At 42.1% G+C, this 18,152-nt stretch overlaps 1 protein-coding gene across 1 annotated transcript in view; it reads right to left on the bottom strand.

Annotated features, from left to right (window-relative positions):
- The window catches only part of BMPR1A (bone morphogenetic protein receptor type 1A), a 141,229-nt gene extending 123,476 nt beyond the window's left edge, over positions 1–17,753 (bottom strand). Inside the window, exon 1 of the mRNA XM_019953874.2 lies at positions 17,527–17,753. The gene's annotated coding sequence lies outside the window, so the exon portion shown is untranslated. The remainder of the gene's footprint in view (positions 1–17,526) is intronic.
- Positions 17,754–18,152: the final 399 nt, after the last annotated feature.

Below are 18,152 nucleotides of genomic sequence, written 5' to 3'. Positions count from 1 at the left end.
CTACAATGCAAAGGAAACATTAGGCCCGGCAAAGAATGCCAATCAAAAAGTTACCCATGAGAAGTGTCAAACAAATCTTAAATATTAAAAATAGAAGCGGGATCAATTATTCAAAGTCAATCAAATTTAACCCATCAAATATAAATACATTTAGACCTTGAGTGGAGAACATGTTTTACCAGGTACCTCAGGCCAACACTACAGCAAACTCAGGCAAACTGACCTTCTCCTTGTGGAGAACACAGAATACAAACAGGCAAAAATACAGTAAAACACGTACCTGACTGTGTGCAGTTCAGGTCTCCATATTAAAATTACCCTACTCCATCTGAGAACAAATATAACTTTGTGGTCAAGAACACAGATTCTAAAGTCAGACTACTTGGGTTTGAATCCCAGCTCTGCCACTTACTTATTTAGCTGTTCAAACCTTGACAAGTTATATAACTTCTGCGCCTCGTTTTTCTCATGCGTAAAAAGGAATAGAAAACAATATCTGTATCATATAATACTTACAAGGATAAATGGCTTAACATGTACAAAGTACTTGAAATAGGGCCAAGTACACAGTAATATTAGGTATTATTTAATCTGTCTTGATCTTGTATTTATTCTATTGTTCTACATTACTGAAACTGAAACCCATTTACCTTTTACATGTGAAAAATGAGTAAAAATTAATTTAAATTTATAAACTGAAAATATCATATACTAAGTAAAATATATTAAACTGATGCTTTTTATCAAGTCATTTTTACTTTAATGGCATCATCGACTCAATGGACGTGAGTCTGAGTGATAGTGAAAGACAGGGAAGTCTGGCGTCCTGCAGTCCATGGGGTCACGAAGAGTTGGACACAACTGAGCAACTGAAAAACAACGTTTCCAAGGTTCAATAAACTCCGACTCCATAACAACTAAGGAATAAGATATTTTAATTAATGTTCCAATTTAAAAGATTACCATATTCAGTTTATAAATCTGAAAGTTACATAAAGCATCCTTAATACTACATTATACTGAGCAGAACTGAAATACACTTGAAAACAGAAACATTAGGAAAATCAAACGATTGTGTATATACCCTAACAGCTTTTACGGAGAGAAAAGAATGAGTTCTGGTGTCATGAGGGGCTTTAGTAGGAACTTAAGCTGATATTTGTGTAACTTTAATAAAGGGTCTGAAATTGGTAAAAACACGAGAAAAGGTTTTATTTTTCTCCAGTTTCTACTCCAAACTGTGATCTGCCCAATTTCCTTTTCCTAGTCCTTGATGGCATCTGGAACAATCCCTTCTGTTCAAAAGTCCAGCCCCATTTACTGATATTGAAATCTTTAATCCTCAGTCTTTCAATCACCTCCTTCATCTCCAAATTCAGGCTTCGCCTATGGTCCAAGAGACTTCAACAGAGGAAGGGGTGAGGTCTGGTCTCTTTGTGGGATGGGGCGTAGGGACAGGACAAAATAAACAGCTCCGGACCTGAGCTCCCAGGAGTTTCTGTGGCTGCTGCCGCCTTCCTGGCTGATGGGAACCATACTGTCTGTATCACAGGTAGTCATATGGCGACTGTTCTTCTGGGGACAAGCTGGAACTTTCTGATAACTAAGGAGTGAGAAGCTCTTACCCCTGCACATTCCTAGCTAAAGATCTGCTTCGACTCTCCCCTCTCCAGCAGCCCAAGCCCTGTCAAAATGCCTGAAGCCTGGTTCCATTCTGCAGTACCACTTGAACTCAGAGAAATTCAAAACAGACACAGGCTATTCCACTGTCACCGTCTCTGTCCACAGTGAGCTTTCTCTCCAGTTTTCTTTATCCCTTTTTCAAACAGGCACAGATAAACCAATCAGGTGCATAATGACTACTCGTCTAGGTAATGAGATGTTCTGCTCTACTTTTGCTGGTACTCCAGCAAAAAAAAAAAAAAAGGTGGTGGGGAGAAGAAGGGTATTTATAAGAAAACAGATGACTTTTAAAAGATTCAAGATTCACCTTTAGGGGAATACATGGAAGAAGTGATCTTTCTGTGACAATGGCAGTTCAGGTGTGATATCTGCTTTTCTTCTTTTCCTCTCTAATGAGAAGAGTCAATCTTCCCTGGTTTTGAAACTCGAGGAAAAAAATTAATACCAACTGACTTCTGAGAGCCTCTGCTTCGGGGGGGGGGACAAAAGCCTATTATCAAATGCCTTCAGCTCAAAATAACTGTTATGCTACAGTGGCATCATCTGGACCCACTTCACCATCAACACATACAAACACCTGGACGCTTACTCTGCACAAAGCACTGAACTAGTACTGTTGGTGAAACAAAACTTTTTAGGACAAAATTCAACCAAGGAGCTTATAAAACAGAGCATAAGACAACTTAAACTTTTTATTCTCTTGTTTTTTAATACTTTTACAAAAGCAAATGAGTTTTTATACATCACAAACAACAGTAAAACACAAATGACAAATAAAAAAGCAAATGCAGTGTGCCAAAAAGCGAGCCGACACCCACACAAGAGTCTACAGATGAGCACAAAAGACTGGATTAGAAAAATGAGCCAAGGACAGAGAGATGCAAAGTGCCAAAAAAACTGCTCAACCTTATTCATGAGGTTATGATGATTAGACTATGATTAAAACTATAATGCTGTGTGTGCAGCTGGCAGACTGGCAAAAATGCAAACAGACGGATGTTACTGTGAAGAAGGGAGGGGAGAACATATGCAAACACGTGGTTGCAGAGTGAATTGTTATGAAGATTTCGCAGTGCAGTTTGGCACCATATCAAATCTGTATGGCTTCTCTTACAGTAAATGCATTTCTAAGAATTCATCCTATAAAATAAAAATACTCTCAGAGGATATGTACAAGCACCACAGCATTGTCTGTAATGCCAAAAAATTGGAAACAATCTAAATATTCATCGGTAGCTGATTACTACATTAAATTAAGGTGTATTTGTAAAAGGGAATACTACTCGGCTACTAAAAAGAACAACAAAATTGATATTTACTGACATAAAAGACTCCTGCCACATATTCAGTGAAAACAAAGTTACAGAAAATGATGCATAGTATGACCCCATTTTTTGCAAACAGGGAAAGGGATTAAGAGGAAGAAATGAAGACAGTGGAAAAGAAAAATTATCTTTATATTACTTTTAATAAGCAGTAATCTCTGGAGCACAGGGCAGGATTACAGAAGACATTGACTTTCTACTTTCGGGCTGTGACTGTTTGATGTTTCAACACAAATATGTGTAACTTCTTTAAACAGAAGAAACAAAAGTTCTTTAAACAGAAAAAACAAAAGAGGTCGTCTATGGCGCCAGACAGGGAAACGACACTGGAGCTTCACCTGATTAAAAACTGAGAAGGCTTACAGTGAAGAAATATAACGTAGTTAATGATACATAAGAAACACCAACTCCCTGCAAACAAAAGTACAGAAGAGCCAACTTTTAGCCTTGGACCACTGAGGACAGCTTCACAGAGAGACAGGATTCTCGCTAGACTTTGAAGAACTATGATAAGCAAAGAATGGGGGGAGGAAAGGCAGCACCCTACAATATAATGCATACTTAAGAACTTTTAATAGCCACATTAAAAAAGCAAACAGAATCAAAAATGCATTTATTTAACCCAACATATTCAAACAGTAGCAACAACATGTAATCAAAATGTGTATGTAAAGGTGTTTTACCTTCTTTTTACTGCACCATCTTCAAAATCCGGTGCAGACTTCAGACTGGCCACAGTCTGAATATTCAACCTCCACACGCGGCACCACAGTGGACACTGCAGATCTAATGATTCCGAACTCACATCCAGAACTGGACATTTAGGTGACAGAGGCTAATAAAAGAGCACTGGGGAGTGAACGAGGCAGAAAAGGCAGGAGGGGCCAGAGAAGAAGGCCAGTATGGGACAATCTCAATTTTATACTGTAAGCAAATAAGAAACCAGAAAAAAATATTTAACAGGTAGAGATGATCACTAAAGCACTATTTCAGAAAGATTAACTTTTTTCTTTACTCAAGATACACACATATAAATACAGCAAGCAAGTCTTTTTCTCAACATTTTTTTATTATGTGAAAGATTACTGAAATTGATACAATAAAAGTTATCTGTCATCAAGTGATAGCATTTTGTTGACCTGATATATAGACACTGTTCAAATATTTTTATTTCATGACATTTTTAAATGATTTTTTTGAAAAATAAATAAATTCAAGAATCTCACCAAAAGTTAATAGCCTTAACTTTAGTATTTCCCAACAGGACCTCCTTTCAGCTAGAAATCTAAATATTCTTTGTTAAATACAAATTTAAGACATTCAAGACTTTATATTCCTGAAATATATTTTAAAAATTTTAATTTCAAGTAAGAAAGCTACCCACAAATCTCAATATACACAAAACAGCATGACAACCATGAAGTCTCCTCCAGATTTAACTTCAATATTGAGAGCCTATAACATTTCAGATGGTTTAGGTAAATTATTTATCTAAAGAAAAAAAAAAAAAAGCTCAAAAGAAGAGATAGGAAAGCAGGGCATGGAAGAATACCACTGGTCATATGCCATTTCCTTTGTTACCTGAAATGACCGCCAGGGCAGAAAAGTGACTTTTCAGCTAAAAATCAGAAATCCAGTGATGTCATCAGGACCAAAAGCAATTTCAGTAACTAACCACTCTGCATTACAGTCATGTAACTTTATTCTTTTAAGCAGAAAACAACATTAAAGCTTATCAACTCCTTTCACTTTTTAAGACAAGGAAACAAAGATCCATATAGAGTTAAATACAGTATCCAAGACTGCACAGTTAGCTTAGTGGTAATACCAGTGCTATATAGATATTAGTTTACAAAACTCAAAAGCCAAGGCTCGAGTGTTTTGCAGCTTCTTGAAAATTTTTCAAATTTCCCAAACTGTCCACAACAGGTATACTATTTTTGTAATTTTTTAAAAAGCAAAAAATGTTTGCTTTAAAAACTACTAAATAGTGACACTTCCAGGAACACTCTCCTCTCCTTTCCAGTCCCAGGTCTCACTGTACCGGCCACCTTCTCAGGAAAGCCTTCCAAAGCACCTGCACCCTAAACAGACCAACTTCCCTTACTACTCTTGTAAGCCACCGGTCCTTCTGCTTTGTAGATCTTAATGTAACTATAATCAGATAATCATTTGTGAAGTTTTTTAATGTCTGTCTTCTCTATCTAGGTCTTAAATTGCTATTTCTCAGGGCTGTTCTAGAGTCTCTGCTGTTATATACCAGGAGTTCCTGACATGAGGTCTGTAAAACAACCATGAAATTATATACTGTTGTTGGTGTTGTATATAACAACAATCATATACTGTTGTTGACTCAGTTGCTAAGTCACGTCTGACTCTTTGAGACACCATGGACTGCAGCAGGCCAGCCTCTGTCCTCCACCATCTCCTGGAGTTTGCTCAAATTCATGTCCATTGAGTTCGTAATGCTATCTAACCATCTCACCTGCTGCCACCCTCTTCTCCTTTTGTCTTTAACCTTTCCCAGCAACAGTCTTTTCCAGTGGCTCTTCCCATCAGGGGGCCAAAGTACTGGAGCTTCAGCTTCAGCATCAGTCCTTCCAATGAATATTCAGGGTTGATTTCCTTCAGGATTGACTGGTTTGATCTCCATGCAGTCCAAGGGACTCTCAAGAGTCTCCTCCAGCACCACAATTTGAAAGCATCAGTTCTCTGGCGCTCAGCCTTCTGCATGATCCAACTCTCCCATCTGTACACAACTACTGAAAAAACCACAGGTTTGACCAGACAGACCTTTGTCAGCAAAGTGATGTCTCTGCTTTTTAATATGCCGTCTAGGTTTGTCACAGCCTTCCTTCCAAGGAGCAAGCGCTGTTTAATTTCAAGGCACCAGTCACCATCTGCAGTAATTCTGGCTCCCGAGACAATAAAATCTGTCACTATTTCCACTTTTTTCTCCTTCTACTGCCATGAAGTGATGGACGCCATGATTACTGGATGCTGTAATCTCAGTTTTCTTTTTTAATGTTGAGTCTCAAGCCAGTTTTTTCACTATACTTTCACCTTCGTCAAGGTGAATTTATTTACTTAATTACTATATTTGTGTATTTTTCTTCAGATACTCAAAAAATATCCTTGAAAGGGGTTAAGAACCTTTAAAATAGTGGATTTATGTCATTTACCTACCTAGATAGCATCACCAAGTCAACGGACATGAGTTTGAGCAAACTCCCAGAGATAGTGAAGGTCAGGGAAGCCTGGCACGCTGCAGTCCAGTGGGTCCCAGAGTCAGACACAACTCAGTGACTCAACAATAGCCTACTCAGAGCCACCTTTCTTTGAGCAAACAACCACTTGCCCACTTCACACGGCTCCAAGAAGGCTGTCAGTCCCTGACTGCTTCCGTGGGCACATAAGCCAGTTCTGGCAATGACCGTACCCTGCATTCCGTGTGGACTCAGTAACAATCTCTCCATGCGACAGAGCACATGCACCTGGGAAAGAAGTGCTTTTCCCTCTCCCGAACCTACGCAGTAAGGACCGTGTAACCCTGGAGCTACCAGTGGTCCTCGCTGCAGATCAAAGTACCTACTGAAATCGAGGCAAAAAAAGTGGTAATAAAGCAGAGAAGACAGATTCCCAATTACATCATCTGAACACTTAGATCCAGTCATATTTATTTCTAGTCTTTTCCCAAAAATGGGTTTGGGAGGTGGTTGGGGGGAGCTTTCCCCACTTTAAGCTAATCTGAGTTAGTTCTGTCACTTGCAAACAAAGGTCACTTTCGAGAGCCACCTAGTTCCCACTGCTGGAATATACAATGTATTCAATTCCAGATGTCTATCTACCTCCAACTCAAACCTCTGTCAAACTCCAGACCTATAAATGCAACTTGCAAGTAGAAATCTCCACCTGGTGTTTCAGAGGATCAAAACTATTTTCCTGCAGAAACCAGGTCTCCCCCTACTTTTTTCATCTCAGTTAACACACATCTACCTTGCCAGGATTCCAATCTAGGAACCTGGGAGTTACTCTTGACAGCCCCACTCCTCCTCTCCTCCACAGCTAATTACCAAGTCCCATCCATTCTACACCCTAATTACCTGTCACCATCCTAAGTGTGAACAAGGATGAACAGCTTCCCTACACGTTTCAGTGTCTTTGGTCTTCCCTTCTCCAAACTGATTATCCACTATGTAACTTATCTCCAAAATTGTAAATTTGACTATTTTATCCCCGCACTTGACATACCCCTATTCTTCTTAAGTGAAGTGAATGTGTTAGGGGCTCAGTCATGTCCGACCCCATGGACTATAGCTTGCCAGGCTCCTCTGTCCAAAGAATTCTCCAGACAATAATAATGGAGTGGGAAGCCATTCCCTTCTCCAGGGGATCAACCCAGGGATTGAACCCGGATCTCCTACATTGCAGGCAAATTCTTTACCATCTGAGCCACCAAGAAAGCCCTTCAAGGAACAGCCAATTATATACAGATAGAGCAATAGCCAAGCCCTACAGCTTCAGATGTTATTAGTGGTACGAAAAATGTTTACAGTAAGAAAACAAAGTTCATCACAAATATAACAGAAGAGTAACAACGTGCATAATATCAGGCAGGATAGCTCAAATCCACAGGTTATTTTTTTAATTTTAAATTTGTTTTTTAATTGAAAGATAACTGCTTTACAGAACTGTGCTGGTTTCTGCCAAACATCAACATAAATCAGCCATAAGTATACATATGGCTCCTCCCTCCTGAACCTCCCTCCCACCTCCATCCACATCCCACCCCTCAAGGTTCTTACAGAGCCCTGGTTTGAGTTCCTCGTTGTCAGGCAGCAAATTCCCACTGGCTATCTATTTCACATATGGTAATATAAGTGTCCACCCGTTTTCAATAAAAAATACACAAGAATATCTTTCCTTATCTATTTAGCGTCTTTCCTTATCTATTCAGTAATTGATTAGTTCCATATTTAACTGCCCTCGACGGGCGCACTAAAGTGCAGGCGGCAGCGCCGGGCGCGCTAAAGCGCGGCCAAGAGGAGCTACCCCACGTCCGATGTCAGGGGCAGAAGCCGGGAGGACCCCATGCCCAAAGGGCGGTGGCCAAGAGGAGTTACCCCACGTCTGAGGTCAGGGCAGCGGCGGAGAGTGCCAGACTGCGACGGCGCAGGAACGGCAGAGAGGAGCTACCCGACGTCGGAGGTCCGGGGCGGCGGGGGGGGGGGGGGGGGGGGGGGGGGGGGCAGGGGGGGGGCAGCCGGCCAAGAGGAGCTACCCAGCGTCCGAGGTCAGGGGGGGCGGCCGAGAGGAGATACCCAGCGTCCGAGGTCAGTGGCAGTGGCTGGGAGGAGATACCCCACACCCTTAAGCCCGAGGCCAGGGGCGGTGGCCGGGAGGACCAACCCCACGCCGTGGCTGCGCGGGCGCAGGAGGGCCTAGAGGAGCTATCCCACGTTGAAGGTCAGGAAGGGCGGCGGTGAGGAGATACCCCTCGTCCAAGGTAAGGAGCATTGGCTGCGCTTTGCTGGAGCAGCCGTGAAGAGATACCCCACGTCCAAGGTAAGAAAAACCCAAGTAAGACCGTAGGTGTTGCAAGAGGGCATCAGAGGGCAGACACATTGAAACCATACTCACAGAAAACTAGTCAATCTAATCACACTAGGACCACAGCCTTGTCTAACTCAATGAAACTAAGCCATGCCCGTAGGGCAACCCAAGATGGGCGGGTCATGGTGGAAAGATCTGACAGAATGTGGTCCACTGGAGAAGGGAATGGCAAACCACTTAAGTATTCTTGCCTTGAGAACCCCATGAACAGTATGAAAAGGCAAAATGATAGGATACTGAAAGAGAAACTCCCCAGGTCAGTAGGTGCCCAATATGCTACTGGAGTCCATGAATCAGGGCAAATTGGAAGTGGTCAAACGAGAGATGGCAAGAGTGAATGTCGACATTCTAGGAATCAGCGAACTGAAATGGACTGGAATGGGTGAATTTATTTAACTCAGATGACCATTATATCTACTACTGCAGGCAGGAATCCCTCAGAAGAAAAGGAGTAGCCATCATGGTCAACAAAAGAGTCCGAAATGCAGTACTTGGATGCAATCTCAAAAACGACAGAATGATCTCTGTTCGTTTCCAAGGCAAACCATTCAATATCACGGTAATCCAAGTCTATGCCCGAACCAGTAACGCTGAAGAAGCTGAACGGTTCTATGAAGACCTATAAGACCTTTTAGAACTAACACCCAAAAAAGATGTCCTTTTCATTATACGGGACTGGAATGCAAAAGCCGGAAGTCAAGAAACACCTGGAGTGACAGGCAAATTTGGCCTTGGAATACGGAATGAAGCAGGGCAAAGACTAATAGAGTTTTGCCAAGAAAATGCACTGGTCATAACAAACACCCTCTTCCAACAACACAAGAGAAGACTCTATACATGGACATCACCAGATGGTCAACACCGAAATCAGATTGATTATATTCTTTGCAGACAAAGATGGAGAAGCTCTATACAGTCAGCAAAAACAAGACCAGGAGCTGACTGTGGCTCAGACCATGAACTCCTTATTGCCAAATTCAGACTTAAACAAAGTAGGGAAAACCACTAGACCATTCAGGTATGACCTAAATCAAATCCCTTATGATTATACAGTGGAAGTGAGAAATAGATTTAAGGGCCTAGATCTGATAGACAGAGTACCTGATGAGCTATGGAATGAGGTTCGTGACACTGTACAGGAGACAGGGATCAAGACCATCCTCATGGAAAAGAAATGCAAAAAAGCAAAATGGCTGTCTGGGGAGGCCTTACAAATAGCTGTGAAAAGAAGAGAAGCGAAAAGCAAAGGAGAAAAGGAAAGATATAAACATCTAAATGCAGGGTTCCAAAGAATAGCAAGAAGAGATAAGATAGCCTTCTTCAGCGATCAATGCAAAGAAATAGAGGAAAACAACAGAATGGGAAAGACTAGAGATCTCTTCAAGAAAATTAGAGATACCAAAGGAACATTTCATGCAAAGATGGGCTCGATAAAGGACAGAAATGGTATGGACCTAACAGAAGCAGAAAATATTAAGAAGAGATGGCAAGAATACACAGAAGAACTGTACCAAAAAGATCACGACCCAGATAATCACAATGGTGTGATCACTGACCTAGAGCCAGACATCCTGGAACGTGAAGTCAAGTGGGCCTTAGAAAGCATCACTACAAACAAAGCTAGTGGAGGTGATGGAATTCCAGTTGAGCTATTCCAAATCCTGAAACATGATGCTGTGAAAGTGCTGCACTCAATATGCCAGCAAATTTGGAAAACTCAGCAGTGGCCACAGGACTGGAAATGTCAGTTTTCATTCCAATCCCAAAGAAAGGCAATGCCAAAGAATGCTCAAACTACTGCACAATTGCACTCATCTCACACGCTAGTAAAGTAATGCTCAAAATTCTCCAAGCCAGACTTCAGCAATATGTGAACCATGAACTTCCTGATGTTCAAGCTGGTTTTAGAAAAGGCAGAGGAACCAGAGATCAAATTGCCAACGTCTGCTGGATCATGGAAAAAGCAGGAGAGTTCCAGAAAAACATCTATTTCTGCTTTATTGACTATGCCAAAGCCTTTGACTGTGTGGATCACAATAAACTGTGCAAAATTCTGAAAGAGATGGGAATACCAGACCACCTGATCTGCCTCTTGAGAAATTTGCATGCAGGTCAGGAAGCAACAGTTAGAACTGGACATGGAACAACAGACTGGTTCCAAATAGGAAAAGGAGTACATCAAGGCTGTATATTGTCACCCTGCTTATTTAACTTATATGCAGAATACATCATGAGAAACGCTGGACTGGAAGAAACAAAAGCTGGAATCAAGATTTCCAGGAGAAATATCAATAACCTCAGATATGCAGATGACACCACCCTTATGGCAGAAAGTGAAGAGGAACTAAAAAGCCTCTTGATGAAAGTCAAAGTGGAGAGTGAAAAAGCTGGCTTAAAGCTCAACATTCAGAAAATTAAGATCATGGCATCTGGTCCCATCACTTCATGGGAAATAGATGGGGAAACAGTGGAAACAGTGTCAGACTTTATTTTTCTGGGCTCCAAAATCACTGCAGATGGTGACTGCAGCCATGAAATTAAAAGATGCTTACTCCTTAGAAGGAAAGTTTTGACCAACCTAGATAGCATATTCAAAAGCAGAGACGTTACTTTGCCAACAAAGGTTCATCTAGTCAAGGCTATGGTTTTTCCAGTGGTCATGTATGGATGTGAGAGTTGGACTGTGAAGATGGCTGAGCGCCGAAGAATTGATGCTTTTGAACTGTGGTGTTGGAGAAGACTCTTGAGAGTCCCTTGGACTGCAAGGAGATCCAACCAGTCCATTCTGAAGGAGATCAGCCCTGGGATTTCTTTGGAAGGAATGATGCTAAAGCTGAAACTCCAGTACTTTGGCCACCTCATGCAAAGAGCTGACTCATTGGAAAAGACTCTTATGCTGAGAGGGATTGGGGGCAAGAGGAGAAGGGGACGACAGAGGATGAGATGGCTGGATGGCATCACTGACTCGATGGATGTGAGTCTGAGTGAACTCTGGGAGTTGGTGATGGACACAGAGGCCTGGCGTGCTGTGATTCGTGGGGCGCAAAGAGTCGGACACGACTGAGCGACTGATCTGATCTGAGTCCACCAAAAGATGGATTCCACTAATCATATGATCTCCTTAAGACGATACTCTAGTGCCTTCTTCAAAACACATTACTGGAGATCTTTGAAAACATCCTTTTGTTTCTTTTCGATTTTTAGAACTCATAGCCTTTTAAAGTATTAGCTGTACAGCACTATTCCCAGTAGTTAAGACATGGAAGCAACCTAAACACCCATCCACAGAGGAAAGGACAGGTGTGGTGCGTGTACACAATGAAATACTACTCAGCCATGAAAAAGAGTGGACTAACGCCATCTGCAGTAACATGGATGGGCCTGGAGGCTATCATACTAAGCGAAGTAAATCAGACAAAGTCAGATAGCATATGATATCACTCACTTGTGGAATCTACAGTAGGACACAAATGAATTTACCTATAAAACAGAAGCAGATTAACAGACTAGAGAATAGCCTTGCTGTTGCCAAGGAGTAGGAGTGTGAGGGAGGGAAGGATTGGAGTTTGGGATTAGCAGATGCAAACGACTATATAGGATAGATAAATAAGATCTTACTGTATAACACAGGGAACTATATTTAGTACCCTGTGATAAATCATAATGGGAAAGAATATGTATGTATAACCAAATCTACACTCTGCTGTAGAGCAGAAATTAACATATTGTAAAGCAACTATACGTCAATAAAATTTTTTTAATGTTGGCTATAAAACTGACAAACGTAACTATGATTTAGAAAATTATCCAAATATTTACAATTATTTTTATATTTACTTTTTAGAAAACTAAGTATATGATGATTGTTAATGATGATATATAAATACTGGATATTGTCTTTAAAATAATCCACAAAACGGGCTATCACAACTCTACCACAATTCCCCCTTATATAATCTGTGCCATTTTGTGAAAATTATCAGCGCTTTAGAAACCTGTCATTTCAGAAAATGAGCAAAAGAAACGAAGACGAAAATCTGGGGGGAGTCAAAGCACCTCACGATCAGGCTGGCATACCCAGTTGTGAAGAGATCCCATCCAAACATATAAAAGCTTCTCTATAGTGCATGAAACTTTTTACTTGCTCAAGAGGTTTAGCAAGCACCCTCTCTATTCACCATAACAGTAGGGCTATAAACCCTTCCCACGTAAATGTGGTTTAAATTCTTCTTCCCAACATGTTCGCTAAAGGAATAGGAGTTTTGATAAGTAACAGAAATCCTACTCATTAATTCTAAAGCACATATATTTTCCATATCTTAGCATTTCTGAAATGAAGGTGCAATCCATGGCTTCTTAAAATCAACTAGAAGCATATTTTCTTTATAAGCGGTCTATAAAATGAGGGTGTATCTTATAGTTGGCATAATTCAACACAATTCAGCATTTAATCTTATAAGTATTAAAGAGTTGGACTGACCCGGTCAATAATGACCTTGAGGTTTTAAAACAGCATTCTAAAAGCATAAACACTAATAAAAAGTAGAAGAGGGAAGAAGGAAACACTTTCTAGATCAAAATTTAGCCTGAGAGGAAATTCATTTTCCTTTCTCTCCATGGCTCCCTGCTCCTAAGATCCAAAAGTCCAATCAATACTACTAATAATTGATGTCAAACTGCTGCTAGGCCAGATAGGGACCTTTTGCAAAGCCAGTTACAGACCCATTCTACAGGCTTAGGAGCAGAGCTAGTATTTGTATAAAAAGTGCTGTAAAAGATCAAATGACGCACAAAATTATACCTTAACATGTGTACATATATAACTATACACGAATTATATTTCAATAATGTTGCTTATTTAAAAAGACAAATGAGTGGCAAAAGCCACAAACTTTCAGTTATAAGACATCTAAGTACTAGGGATGTAATGTACAACAATATGATAAATATAATTAACACTGCTGTATGTTATATATGAAAGTTGACAAGAGTAAATCTGAAGAGTTTTCATCACAGGAATAAAACTTTTTTCCATTCTTTAATTTTGAATCTATATGAAATGATGGATGTTCACTAAACTTACAATGATAATCATTTCATGATGTATGGAAGTCAAATTGTTATGCTGTACACCCTAAACTTAGTGTTGTATGTCAATTATATCTCAATAAAACTACAAGAAAAAAAAGACAAGTGAGTAAAAATGCAAGAAGAAAATATTAGATTAAAAGACTTCATACCTTTAGAAAACCCTTTCCTTCACAAAGAGTTCATCCAGAAGAAGAAAATGAGGAAGACTTCAAAAAGAGTTGGAATCTGAAATGGGGCTTGAAGAATGGGCAGGACTTGTACATATGACAATCAGCCATTTATTCATCCAAGTAGATGGAACAGTTATAAGCAACAACAGAAGCAGCAGGGAAAGAACATGGGCAGGAAGCAAAAATAGTGGAAGATACATGACGTGAAGTTGCTCAGTCACGTCCGACTCTTTGCAGCCCCATGGACTATAGCCTACCAGGCTCTTCAGTCCATGGAATTTTCCAGACAAGAGTACTGGAGTGGGTTGCCATTCCCTTATAAGAATGTGGCAAATCTGAGGCGAATCCCAAGAAAACAATTTCATTTAACAGAAGACACTGGAAACTTCTGAGTAGGGGAAATGAAAAGGACTCAAGATTAATTTAGGCAGCGATGCCTAAGATAACCTGGATAAGGAAGTAAAGGCAATAAAGTCATAACATTAGTCCAGGTGGGATGGGAATCTGCTTCAGTTAGCAGAGAAAAAAAGACTGAAGAGGGAAAATTATGAAATATACAAAGATATACATAGGACATAATATTGTATACGACTATAGCAAACTAAACAATTTAAAGAAAAATGAACTTTGTGAAAACCAAACAACACTAGATTTGAAAACTTAATAAATACATTTCTGGAAAAATATTAAACACTAAAATTCACACAAGAAATAGAAAACCTACAAAGATCAACTGCTATGTAGTAAGTTGAAATGGTATTCAAATTCCTTTCCAGGGAAAAAAAAAAAATCTAAGCTTGAATGCTCTTATAGGTGAGTTCTGCCAAACTCTCAAATAAAAGATAATCTCAGTCTAAACTGTTTCTGAAAAGAGAAAAAGGACTAAAGTGGTCCAAGTCATTTTATAAATCTATTATAACCTTGATACCAACGTGTATTAAGAACTGAACCAGAGCTGGCATGAAGAGAGAGAAAAGTGGCAATACCATGAAAGGAGAACCAATAGATGCTGACTAGACACAGGTGATGGGACGGGGAAGGGTCTGCGTTTGGGGAAACATCGACAGAAATAAGGAGCACCAGGGAAACAGGTCTGCTAAGAACACGACCTGAATCAGCAGGGAGAGATATTCGTAAAAGGGCAGAAAAGAAATAGAGAATTGAGACGAGAATTATTCAGACAGAAGGGTCTGAAATAATAATGTCAAAAGACCAGAGAAGTATGAAAAATGATCTGAAAAGTGAAACTTGGAGAACACTTAGATCAATCAGAAGGACGACCAGAAAGTGGAAAGGGGGCAAAGAATAACAAAGTCAGTATAATGCCAGAGAAGCCCTAGTTTCATCTAGGAAATTCATATTCATCCTTCAGGAACTGTTCACAGGGCTCCAAATTAACAAATTTCAAGAAGGCCTTCTAAGATTCTTCCAACATAAACCATCACTAGGTCAGGTCCTCATTTTAAGCTCTTATAAATACTCTGCACTTTAATTATACAATTACATTTAATTACAGAATTCATGTCTGCTTCAGTAGACTCTAAGCTCCATGAGGGAAAGGCACCCTGTCTGTCTTTGCCTTCTGCTGCCTCCTGTGTTATGTTAAAATATAGTATTTGTTGAATAAAATGGGCAGATGAAGGACAGACAAGGAAAGGCATTCCAAGAATGATGGGTTGAGGCTGAAAGCTACAAAAAGTTCAAGTTGACTTAGAAAGGAGGCCCAAAAGTGTTTATTAGGTTACAGGTGACCTTTGCGAAGGTGAAATTCAGATACCAAGGGTTAAAGAAATGAATAGATGGTCAGGAAGTCAAGGCAGGAAAAGTAAATTACTCTTGGTAATGTCTCGAGTTAATTTTATGGAATGAATTTTAATTTCACTTTAGTTTTGCTCTATTTTTAACGAACATGTACTACTTCTATAAGGACAATTTTTGTTGTTGTTAATATGATTTGAAAAGATAAAGCAGCAACAAGCAGGTGGAGGGAGTAGTGAATAAAAGGGTAAACAAGTACTCTAAGAGAGTAACAAACTCCATTAAGTAGGAAAGAAAAGAAAAAACTGAAATATGGTATTAACTAGGAAGAAGTTAAAACATATTCCTCCACTAAGACGGAAGGAAAAGACGACGATGATAAAAGGAATCCAGTAAATTCTGGAAGGAGCTCCCACTGGAAACCTCAGTGTTCTCAAGAAAGGATGTGAAGTGAAGCGAGTAGAAAAAGTTTCAAATGAGTTCTACAGAGAATGCGCAGGGCGGGGGAACCCAAAACAGAAGCGCCATACAGGTTCTATTAAAAGGGCATTCTAAATTTCAGTTGGCCTTTTGTAAAATTTCATCCCTTTTCTAGCTCAGAACTGCCCTAGTTTAGCTTTAATTTTAAATATTTAAATTCTAGTTCACAAACTATTTCAACAACTGAAAATTGATAGGCATTAATACATTCTACTTTAATTCCGACTTGAACTGCCCTTTTGAAATAAATACAATAAAGGAGTTGTTTTCAACTCAAGCAACAAAATAGCGATCATTTCAATTATGAGTGAACTGAAAAGCGCTCCTAAACTTAAGAGTGTTTGCAGAGAAAGGCTTTTTGTAATTGTTGCTGTTTAACTCTTCGCGTGCCTCACTCTAACAGATTTCGAGTAACAGAGAAAATCTTGGGTTCAAATCTCAGCTCACTTAGTCAAGTTATTCAACCTCTCTCCGTCTCGATTTCCTCTTCTTAAAAAACGAGGAATACAATAACCAGGATTATCCTAAGGATTAAATGACGTAACACAGGTGAACGTGCCAAGTTCGTACTATGTCCTCAGAACAGTTTGCTAACCGTTTGAAAGAGAAAACTCGCAGCACTTAGACCAAATTAAAACATTCGAAAGCCTGAAAAAGCACAAGTCACAAAACGTCAGACCCTAACACACAACACAGTATTTTTCTTCCCTGACGCAAGTTATTTTTTTCTTGCCAAACCTTTCCACTAGGAGTCTGGAAAGAGAAAAAATGGGTTACAGTCAATCCAGCATAAAGTTTTCAGAAACTGAAGTGCAGAATCACAACAGACATGGCAGCGGAAGCAGCGCAGGACAACAGGTGAACCTCCGAGAACCCTGGCACCTTCCCGCGGGAAAGTTTTGCACGAGGGTTGGCAGTTTCTCCAGGCTCGACCGCCCCATGAAACAGACATTCGTTTTCTTTTTTCCCTTTTAGAAACGTAATAGACAAATCGTGAATATCACTCTCGCCGCTCCCGGGCAAGGGAGGTGAGCGCCTTTCCCATTTAAGGATTCAAGAATCGTCCTTGGTGGCGGCTTTCCCCCACACCGCCTCCCCAAACTCTGCCCGAAACTCGGGGGTGGGGAACAAAGAGGGGCCCGGAGGCGGGGACGTCGCAGGGGGCTGCCGGGGGCCCGGGTCTCCCGCAGGGCTGGGCCCGGGGCGGCAGGGCCCAGTCTGCCGCGGCCTGTCACAGCCTGGGCGGCAGAGACCCCCACGGGGCAGCCGGGCCTGGCGGCCCCCAGCTCGGGCCTCCCGCGCGCGCCAGGCTCCCCCCGAAACTTCGCCTGCGGCCCGCGCCGGCCTCCCCGGCGCAGCCGGCCTCCGCCGCCGCGCACACGCACTCTCCGGGCAAGCCAACTCACCCGAACCCTGGGGAACTCATCCTCCAGCTCTCGGCGCGGAGCGGGGTGGGCGCGGCGAGGCGCGGGGGCGAGGCAGGGGGCCCGGCTCGGCCTCCGCCCGGGGCGTGCAGCGGCCCCAGCCCGGTCGCCCCTCGCGCGGCCGTACAATCCTCGTCTCGCGCGGACGGACACGCCGGAGTCCGATCCTTCCTGCGCCCTCCCCGCCCTCCTCCCTCCTCGCTCCTCCTTCGCCCAGCGCCAGCAGGCGGATTCCAATCTCGGCAGCCGCCGCCGCCGCCGCCGCCGCGGACACTCGCACGGGAGGGAGAGGTGGGGGGCGGCGCGGGCGCGGGGTACGGGGGGAGGGGCGGGCCTCCGCGAGACTCGGCGCAATGCTCGCGCACTGGGAGGGCGCCCGCTCCGCCCGGCCGGGGACGCGAAGAGAGCCGAGCGCGCGGCGGAAGTGCCCGAAGGGTCTGTGGGGCTAGGCGCCCTGCTGCCGGGGAGGAGGGCTGGCCGCCGGCAAGGGGGCGCCGGGCTGCCGTAGGGAGGGGGGCTTCTCCTCCGCGCGGCCCTGCCGGCCCCTCCTCACCGAGACGCCGCATCGCCGCCTTGGCGGGCCGGCCAGTCTCCGGAAGCCGGGTGGA

The sequence above is a fragment of the Bos indicus genome, chromosome 28 (assembly GCF_029378745.1).
Source record: "Bos indicus isolate NIAB-ARS_2022 breed Sahiwal x Tharparkar chromosome 28, NIAB-ARS_B.indTharparkar_mat_pri_1.0, whole genome shotgun sequence".
Lineage (NCBI taxonomy): Eukaryota > Metazoa > Chordata > Mammalia > Artiodactyla > Bovidae > Bos > Bos indicus.
This window is presented reverse-complemented; position numbering and strand designations above follow the sequence as displayed.